Source organism: Molothrus ater, chromosome 10 (genome assembly GCF_012460135.2).
Source record: "Molothrus ater isolate BHLD 08-10-18 breed brown headed cowbird chromosome 10, BPBGC_Mater_1.1, whole genome shotgun sequence".
Taxonomy (NCBI): Eukaryota; Metazoa; Chordata; class Aves; order Passeriformes; family Icteridae; genus Molothrus; species Molothrus ater.
Genome location: NC_050487.2, coordinates 21,792,499 through 21,801,847, shown reverse-complemented (window position 1 = coordinate 21,801,847; position 9,349 = coordinate 21,792,499). Strand labels below are relative to the sequence as shown.

Sequence of the window (9,349 nt, the reverse complement as noted above, 5' to 3'; positions counted from 1 at the left end):
GCCACTATTCAAGACATCAGTGAGAACCCCCGTTACCTGTAAGGCCACTACTGTAATCCCTGATAATTTCTTGGGAGCAGAATCAAAGGACTACAGCATGCAACTTCAATTAAAAAATCCAGCTAGAATAAATAGAGAAAACATGAAAACAGTGATTTTTCTGGCAGTCTGTTTGAAAGGAAGGGTTAAATTAATACATCAAAAGATCCTATCAGCTCTGACTTGTCTGAGTTATTAATTGAACACCTTCTTGGAAACACGTAGATAAAGAGGTGTACCTTAGAGAATACGAGATAAGAGTGGAAGGAAAGGGGGAGAAATTAGCAGTTTTGCCTGTTCACTCCCTTAATTGTCAAGCTAGGGCTGTTCAAAGCTGCCTGGAGCAGAGCAATATGGAATGGTAACGAAAGTGCGGGCTGGCGATGCAGAAGATAAAAACTTCAGGATTATCCTTAAACGTACTTATCTTCAGACACAGAAGAGGCTGTGAAGGCAGCTGAACGATATAAAGCTGTTCTAAAACAAGACAAATATCTACTCCATGTGTTATAAGAAGTTCAAGCTGCTTCCTGTGATGAAAAACATGGGCTGTACGGTAGACATACTACAGCTAAGTACAATAGATCCCATGATACAGTTGTTTAAAGGAATATTAGAGTGATGAAAGAAGTGATGGAATTCTGCTCTTTAGGAGGCTCAGAACCGGCGAGGAAAAAGTTGAAGCACGGTGATTTGGTAAATGTTGCTGATGCTGGAAGTTCGTGAGCTAGAGGACAGGTTTATGGCCGGGCTCTCCGGAAACAATAGGGCTCGATGGCCCGGGCAGGGAGAGCAGGAGAGCTCTGCTCAGCATTTCCCATCCTCAGCCTCCAAAGGGCGCCGGGATCCTTCCCACCGCTCTGCTCAGAAGGGCACATCTGGAGTCAGTAGCAGTCCTGGGACCAAACCCCTCTCAGCACTTCATTTCAGTCCCTTTTCATCCTTCCTCCCTGGTTTTGTCCCCCACGGAGCGCAGTGAAGAGCCCAACTGTACAATTCAGATAATGCCAAATACAGGAATAGGGAAAAGCCTTATTAAAATACTAATTGCCACACTAAAATGCTTCCTATGAAATTATCAGAGCTGCCAATAGCCCATCATTAATGTACAAAAGTCTGATTATCTTTTCAATAAAAACAGAGAAATTCCAGCCTTTAAACTCGTTATCGTGGCAAAGCAGAATGCTGTGATAATGCACGAGAACTTCGGTTTGCAGCTGTAAAATTCCCAAAAGTCCTGTGACTTGGTTATAACTTTGTTTTAGATGATTACCTTCCTCACTCACACAGCTCCCACGTTCATTTCTGGGAAACAAAGTGTATATTCCACAAAAGCAAACAGTAAATTTATTTAAATAAATGAGAAACTTGGAAAGCAATTTATCCTTGAACACATTGCTGTGTACTGGAAAGCCTGACGTTTGCACATCTAGTTTCAAATCATACAATGCATTTTTAGAGGCAAAAGTAAAACTTGATATCTGCAAATGCTGATCTCTGACGTTGTTTTCAATGGGGTCAAATTGTCAAAATACTTTGCCAAGGTGAATCCTAAACAGGATAGACAGGAAATAAAATTCTTTAATTTGCACAAAGATATGTTTTAATTATTTTCTCAACCAAACATAAACTGCAAATTAGTAGTGTTTTGAGCAAATTTGAAAGGGAATAAAAATCTAGCTTTAACCAACATTTCTTAATCACTTCAGTTTATAGAACATAAAATATAGAATACTTTCTACATAGGGATGACAATTCAATTTAGTGCCTTCCTGTGAGGCTTAAATAACATTTTTTAAATTTTTCCTTTGAATTGGATACCATAATCAGAATTTATTTAATTTGCAAACATTTCCATTTAATAGCAGTTTGTCTGTACTTTTAAAAAGGGGAAAAAAAACCACCAAAAAAAACCCAAAACAACCAACTATTTCCACATAGTTTCACTTAAATTCCTCTCTTTGCACATTAAACTGTGTAACGCACCGAGTTCCACTCCAGTGTTTTACAAACGAATGGCTGTTGCCATCTACTGTTGGAAAAATAGGATCAGCAGCAAGAGATAACAGCACAGATAAGACGTGCAGAACAAAGGCTTCAGCAGCCACAGAGGATCAGCTCTTCCGACTGAAATCTTTGAAATACAAAACTCAAGTGACCGAAGAGAGGAGGAAAAAAGTCCTTTTCGCTCCTGAGCCCCTGTCATTTTCAGGTCTGATCCAGCTGGGAAGTAAACACGGATCCAGACTTTGACAAATTCATTGGGTACGGATCTGACAGTTTGGGAGGCTTCACTCAGCACTGCAGCTAGAGCTGAGTACACACAAACTTTAAAAAATTAACTAATATAGCTTAATTTAAAAATACCATTGGCCCAAGTTACGAGCATGCCTCTGCAGCCTGAAAACTGTAAATTCAGGAGGTAAAAGCCGTGCCCCAGGTGCCTGAGCACAGCCATGCAATACAAAGCTCTGCCTGGAAAATGGACCTGACCTGACCCACCGACAGGGCAGAGTCACCCAGCACAGCACCAGGAGCCAGAGCGGCTCTCCCAGCATCTCCTGCCAGAGGTTTGGCACTTCCTGGGGTTGGTTTTTCCAAACTTCTGTTGGACAAAACAACTTCCTAGCTTGGGTGAGTTGAGCTGAATGCAGAGACCTGGGCAAAGAAAGGCACAAAAGTTTATTACATTTTTACACAATCTTTAGTCCATGGTTTCTAGTATTTACAAAGATTTAATTGCATGTCTTCACTTTAACATTGAATTACTCATGTATAGATAATTGAGATATATGCTTCTTCCATTCCAATTCCTGACAAATATCCTTAGATACTACATCCAACACATTTTATAGGTACCCCTTGTTGAGGCAATCTAGAAACAGAATTAGAGTAGGGATCTATTAATGTTTGCCAGACCTGTCGGAGGTTAAACAGCCTTTGAATTAAACCATTCTTTACTCTTTGATAATTATTATTATTTTTCCTTAAGACACTTTTTGTTGCCTCATAAGCAAGGTCAACTTGAACTGTTTTGTTGGACTCAGTATCTCAGTACAATGTTAACTCTGCTCCTGCTGTTCTTACAGACTCTGTGTGTGCTGTCACCTCTGCCAACAACTTTGGGAAGTGTTTAGCAGAATTCTCAGAAAGTGAAAAAACTCCAGCTTTTCTGTTGGTTGTTTCAAATACATGGCAAAGTCTGGTTTAAATTTGCACACAAAGTCACAGCAACTTGTGAATCTATACTTGTCCATCTTTACAATCCTCTTACACTGATTTAAATCTTAAATCTTCCTTGCTTTGTTTGTTATGCACTGACACATCGCATCCAGCCCAAACAACCATGATTGTTTTTAAACTAATGCAAGAAAGCTAAAACCTGCACTGGGAACAGATTAATGAAAGCAGTGTAAGAGAAAATCCTGCTGCTTTCATGTGCAGGGAGTGAAAAAGGGCAAGGCATTGAGAGGAGGCTGAAAGCAGAGGTCAAGGTGGAGGCAGGAGCGGAGCACAGCTCAGGACTGCGCCTGCCACAGCCCCACAGCTGGAAATGGGCCTTGGAAATGCACTCATGGGGGGGAGTGCTCGTCCCCTCGGGGGCCCCAGCTCTGTCAGCTCCCAAAACGCCCCCAGAGCTGCTTGCACAGCACTGTAATGCTACCCCTCCTGCTAGCCCACCAGTCCTATGGGATCCCCTAAAGGATTGCATCCGTGCTCGGCTGATTTTTTTTCCTAGGCTCTCCACAGAAGAGGATCCGTTTTCCCACAGGGACAGAAAGCTCTGGGGAGTTCAGAAACAGCACACCAGAAGATGACCATGCAAAAGGAAGGCAGCCCCAGGCACACAGGAGTGCAGCCAGGCCACTTCATCCTGCTGGAGGACACGCAGGGCTGGTCACCTTTGGCCAGAGCATGGTCAGCCTGACAGAGCAATGGTCAGCCTGACAGAGCAAATGTCGTGTGACTGACCTCGAACGGCAGCAATGCCGCCTTAAACACACCTGAGCCAGCTGGCCTTGAAAGCTCAGCCTAAACATCTGCTACAGAACCTCCTGAACACTCGGTGCTGATTCCTGAGCATCTGGCACTCCACAAGTCACCCAGGATGTGCGACCCTAAACCCCAAACTGACAGAATGCGACCCTCAAGAACGCCCTTTCGGAACTCTACTGAGCATAACACCGCCTCTTCTCCCAAACATAAACAGGATTTTAAAAATATGTTGAAATTTAACATATCCGGAGATATTAAGAGGAGCACTTGTATCCTGGGGGAAGAAAATTGACTTAATGCCAGATGATAGAAGACGGAGCTGCTGCTGGGGCAGATAATTACTGCTAGCTGCCAGGCAACTTTTTTTCTTGTCTGCTCCGAGGAGAGACATTGAATACAATTCCTTTGACACACTTGCAAACGGTTTGAAACAATTCAGGAGTGAAAGAGCTGAGAGCTTCTGTTTGCATTCCTAAAATGCCACATTAGCACGTTTTTGGCCTGTTTCACTGGGGCAGGTAGGGCAGGCTGTCAGAAGCAGTAGCAAGCTGTACCTACAGCTCCATTTGTTGCCCTGTCTGCAACAATGTCGTGTTGCAGTTTTCCTTGCTACATAAACAAATGGAAACAAAAGTATACCATGTTCTGAGTTCATTAACATTTCCTCTCCGACATGTGGTTCTGCAGAGCACATACTTTATTATGACTATAGAAATTTGGCAGTTTCAGCTTGCCATCCCTTTTAGAAGGGGCAGCTAAAAAAATCATTTAAAATGCCACTAAACCAGGTATATTTAGAAGACTTTTTTTTTTTTCAGAGAGACAATTGTAAGTCAAGTAGAGTTTCATTTGAAAAACCGTGTCCTAAGCACACTAAATATCTTGGCTCTGCATGTTTAGTTGAGAGTCTGAAATGAAGTATTTGATGCTAAGCGAAAGCTGTTGCTTGGAAACAAGATAAAACAGTGAAAACACAATTGTTTGAACTAAGAAAGAACATTACCATTAGCAGAGCCAACACTAGTTTTAGCTGGATCAGATTTATTAAGCAAAGTCAGATTCCAGTACCAGAAAAGCCCTACATATCTTCAAGTGTGTGGGGTCGGCCTCTTCTGTTTCTGTTTATTCTGGCCGCGGAATGTTTCTTTCAAACAGAATAAAAAAATTGAGTACCCAAGTTCACTTCCATCCTCTGTGCAAGGAAAAAAAAAAAAAGCAGAAGGCCACAAGATGGCACTGGTCAAACGCTCAGGATATTAACGGAGCATTGGTAAATGAGCACTGATGATGCCCAAGCCCAGTTCGTAGGGCTGTGTCTGCATCCCGCACGTGCCCGCATGTCTGGTGTACCTTCTGTAAGTGCTTGATGCCAGAAACAGCAAGAAGGTTTCGCTATGGTCAAAACTAACAGCAGAGGTAACTGAGCAACCAGTTGCTGTGATGGTGATGGCACAGGATGGGCTCTGGGCATTTCTCCATCAGGCAGACAGTGCTGGGGCTCAGCACTCTGCAGGCAGGTTCGGTGCTGTGCCCCTGGCACTAAAAAGGCAGGTTCGGTGCTGTGCCCCTGGCACACATTGCAGTGTTTCTTCACGGCAGTGCCAAAGCCCGAGCGCAGGAAGAGGAGTTGCTAAGGGAGGACAAGCCACAGCACCTTCCCCTCACAATCCTTGCTCCTCACTGCAGCGAAGTATTTGTCCCTAGCTCTCCACGCTGTCTTTCAGTTTTCACAAATTCAGCTCCTCGCCGCCGAAATCGATGAGTAAAACCCAACATTTCTTGAACTCGATGAATAAAATTCAGCATTCCTGAGCTTCCATCACCGCAGGGCTCTCCTAGATAAGATCTGGGCTGCGGTGGGCGCATCCCTCCCGCCGCCCGCACTCCGAGGGCAGCGCACGGCAAATCTCGGCGGGGACCGACGTTTCGGGGGCTCCCTTTGCATCCCCGGCCGGCCCAGCAGAGCCGGGGGCCGCCTGGATGCCCCGACCCCGGGGGGCCGGAGCGGTTTGGGGGTGTCGGGGCGGCGCCGGCCGCGCACCCCACGTCTCGGGGGGCGGCGGCTGCTCAGCGCCCAGCGGCGCCGCGCCCGTTTTGTTCTGCTGGGGTCCCCCGGCTGCCCAGGGTGGGCGCGCCGGCCCTCTGCTCCCGGCCGCCGCCGAGGCTGACAGAGCCGAACTCTTCGCGGCGGCAGCGGCGCTGAGCCCGCCGACCGCGGCCTCCACGAGGGGCGAGGGCGGGAGCATCCCCGGTTTCGGAGAAGGGACAGGGACCCCAGGGTGGGCCGGGGTGTGGATCCCCCTCGCTGGCTTTTTTTGAGACCGGAACTCTTTTCCCCCACCCCCTTTCCCCTGGGCCGCTTCCTTCGCCCGCTGAAAGTCAGCGAGTAAAACAGCGGGCGAGCGTGAGGGGCGCGGCCGCCATTAGGGTTAGTGGGCCATAGGGCCTGCCCACCCCGGCACAGGCCGTAAAGCGCCGCGCTCGCACTCTTATACCCCGCGGTCACGCCCTCCACGTTCCCATTGGTCAGAGGGGCGCCCTCCTCCGCTGCCATTGGCCATAATGGGATTAAGGGGAGGGGCGCGGTGGGTGGCGGGAGTTTGGAACGCGCCGCGTGCTCGCGGGAGCGCGCCTGGGAGGGAGCGCGCCTGGGAGGGAGCGCGCCTGGGAGGGAGCGCGCCCTGGGAGGGAGCGCGCCCTGGGAGGGAGCGCGCGTTCCCCGCCGCGGCTCGGGACCCGGGAGACGCGGGCTGGGGCTGGGACAAGACCGGCGACCCGGGCCCGGGGCTTGCAGCAGGATCTGGGGGCTGGTGCCTGGGGTTTGGAAAGTGGTGCTTGCAGTTCGGGGGCGGGTGCCGGGATCGTGCCGGGATCTGGAGGCTGGTATCAGGATTTAGGGGCTGGTACCCAGTTCGGGTTCATGCCGTCCCACAAGAGCATCCCTGAATGAGGAGCCAGGCCAGTCCTCTCGCACCGTTCCCCAAAGGAGGGCTGTGCCAACCCCAGCATCCCCCTCCTCCCCGTCCCATGCTGTGTTGGATGATGGTTTTTATTCATCTTTATTCATCTCTGCCTGACCTCTCTTTGTGCAGGGCGGATGCTCCCTGCGGTGCTCCCTGGAGCATTCACTTCGGACCCCTCTGCTGCCTCCTGTTCCTCAGAGAGGCTTTTGTGTGTTTGCTTTTTCACCCTGCGATTTCCATGGAAAAGCAAGGAGTTTTGCAAGTGCAAAGGAGTGTGAAATAATAGTGTAGAGATCTTGTACATATGCTGTGCAAGATTGGTCTGGTAAAGAGCCTCTTTAAAAATGTATTTTATATCTATTCAGAAAGATGTGTTCACTGACCAAGAAGGAATAAATTGTGCTAGATGCTATGATTTTTACTGATTTGCTACAGACACAGGCTTCTCCCTGCTTGCTCCCAGGTAGCTGTAATCTTGGATTCTTTTTCAGGAAGTGTTAAGGAAAATCTGTTCTAAAAATACACCTATTTTAGAAACATTTTCTGTGCACTGTGTTAGGCTCAGCACAAGCAGCCTTCTGAAATCCAAATTGAAATCTTCCTAGGAGAAACTCTTACTTTCACCTCAACACCTGGGACCATGTATTCAGCTAAATTCCAGGGGAGAGGCCTGCCAGAAAATACAAGACAGGACTGGAGTGGAAGTCCTTAAGCCAACATGATGATGATTCATTCATGATAGATTTGGAGCAGAACTTGCTAATCCCTGGCAACTCTGTGCCAAAATCAGGAGGGTGGAAGAGGCTTTCAGGACAATTAAACCTTTGATTCTGAGCCATAATGTCATGGAAGGTGGAAAGTTTTTTCCACATTGCTGGGATTCTTAGTCATCCCTTCTTAAGCCTGAGGCACACATAATTTTTTTTTACTGCCTTGTACAAGCAGCTCCTGAACTCCTGTGACTCGTGAAGTGCCACTTTCACAATCCATGTTACACAATCTGAGAGCTCACAGCTGTCCAAAAACTGGAAAATACCAGGAGCAAAGCAGTAGCCTTCAGGGATTGGTGTCACTGATTGTCACTGTGGGTGACACTGTGGTTTGAGTCTGTCACACAGCCTGTGCTGAGACTGGAGACAGAGTGGGGGCACAGCTGGGCTGACACACAGAGCTGGCACAGCAGCCTGCTCAGGGGAGAGCTCTGCCATTTCTGCCCCACAGCCTCCCATTTCCCCAGGACACGACAATCCCACGCTTTTCTGGATAAGTACAGGAATCAAAGAAAATGCAGTGGTATTGGACAAGCACTTTTCCAGCCTGGTCTCCATGGCAACACCAGCATCTCTGGCCTCTCACCAACATCTTTGGTCAAGGAATATTGGGGATGTCCCAGGTAAATGACATTGGGAATGTGTACACTTCAATTATGTGTTTTGTTTTGAAAGAAATTCTGGGAATGCATTTGACCTGTTCACAATCCAGGCAACTTCAGCTCCTCAGAGAAGGTTATAGGATGCATCTTTCCACCACTTGGAGTTTGGCTTATATTAACCTCTGCAAAAAGTGGCAAAACTACATTCCCTTCTGTAGCTTCTGCTGTTATTTCAGTTCCTGGTGCACTAGAAAATCCAGAAGGATTAGTCACTTCCCCATTCTCCAGATCCAGCTGTGGCGAGAGGCCTGCAGAGCAGATGCTGCCAGATGTCACACACTCCATGCCCAGCTCCCGGCTCTCCAGTCCGCTGGTTCATCACTGCCCTGCCCTGCCAGCAGTGCCAAACATTCCCTTTTCCTTGAAATGTCTGGTTCCCACCGGTGCTGTCACTCCTGATGTGCGTGGAGAGCACCTGGCACACTTGGAGAGCCCCGCACAGGGGGTGCCCTGCCGGCGCTGGGGCCGGGGCAGGGGCCAGGGGGAGGCTGCGGGTCCCGGGGGCGTGTGGTGGGGCCCGTGGGGTGCGGGGCTCCGGGCACGGTGCGGGGCAGGAGGGGAGGGGACAGCTGGGACAGCAGGGACAGACAGGAGGGGACAGCGGGACAGACAGTGGGGGGAAAGCAGGGACGGGCGGATGGGATAGCATTACACTCGTAACTGGAGAACAGGTTTCCAGCGGCGTTTCCGTAGTGTAGTGGTTATCACGTTCGCCTAACACGCGAAAGGTCCCCGGTTCGAAACCGGGCGGAAACACCAGCCGAGGTGGCTCTTTTTTTCCTCTTCCTGCCGGGCCGCAGTGCGCACTGCTCTCGCCTTCTCAATCTCCGCGCCAGAGTTGTTTTATTTAAAGCCGCGGCGCGGCCTAGCAGGAATGTTAAACCCGTTTTATTCCGCAATTTCGCCGGCCGCCCCCGGC

The 9,349-nt window shown here is 48.8% G+C and overlaps 1 non-coding gene across 1 annotated transcript; it reads left to right on the top strand.

Moving 5' to 3' along the window:
• The first annotated feature begins 9,113 nt into the window (after positions 1–9,113).
• TRNAV-AAC (transfer RNA valine (anticodon AAC)) lies at positions 9,114–9,186 on the top strand. Its single transcript has one exon. It is a non-coding gene; the product is annotated as a tRNA-Val (tRNA).
• The last annotated feature ends 163 nt before the right edge of the window (positions 9,187–9,349 follow it).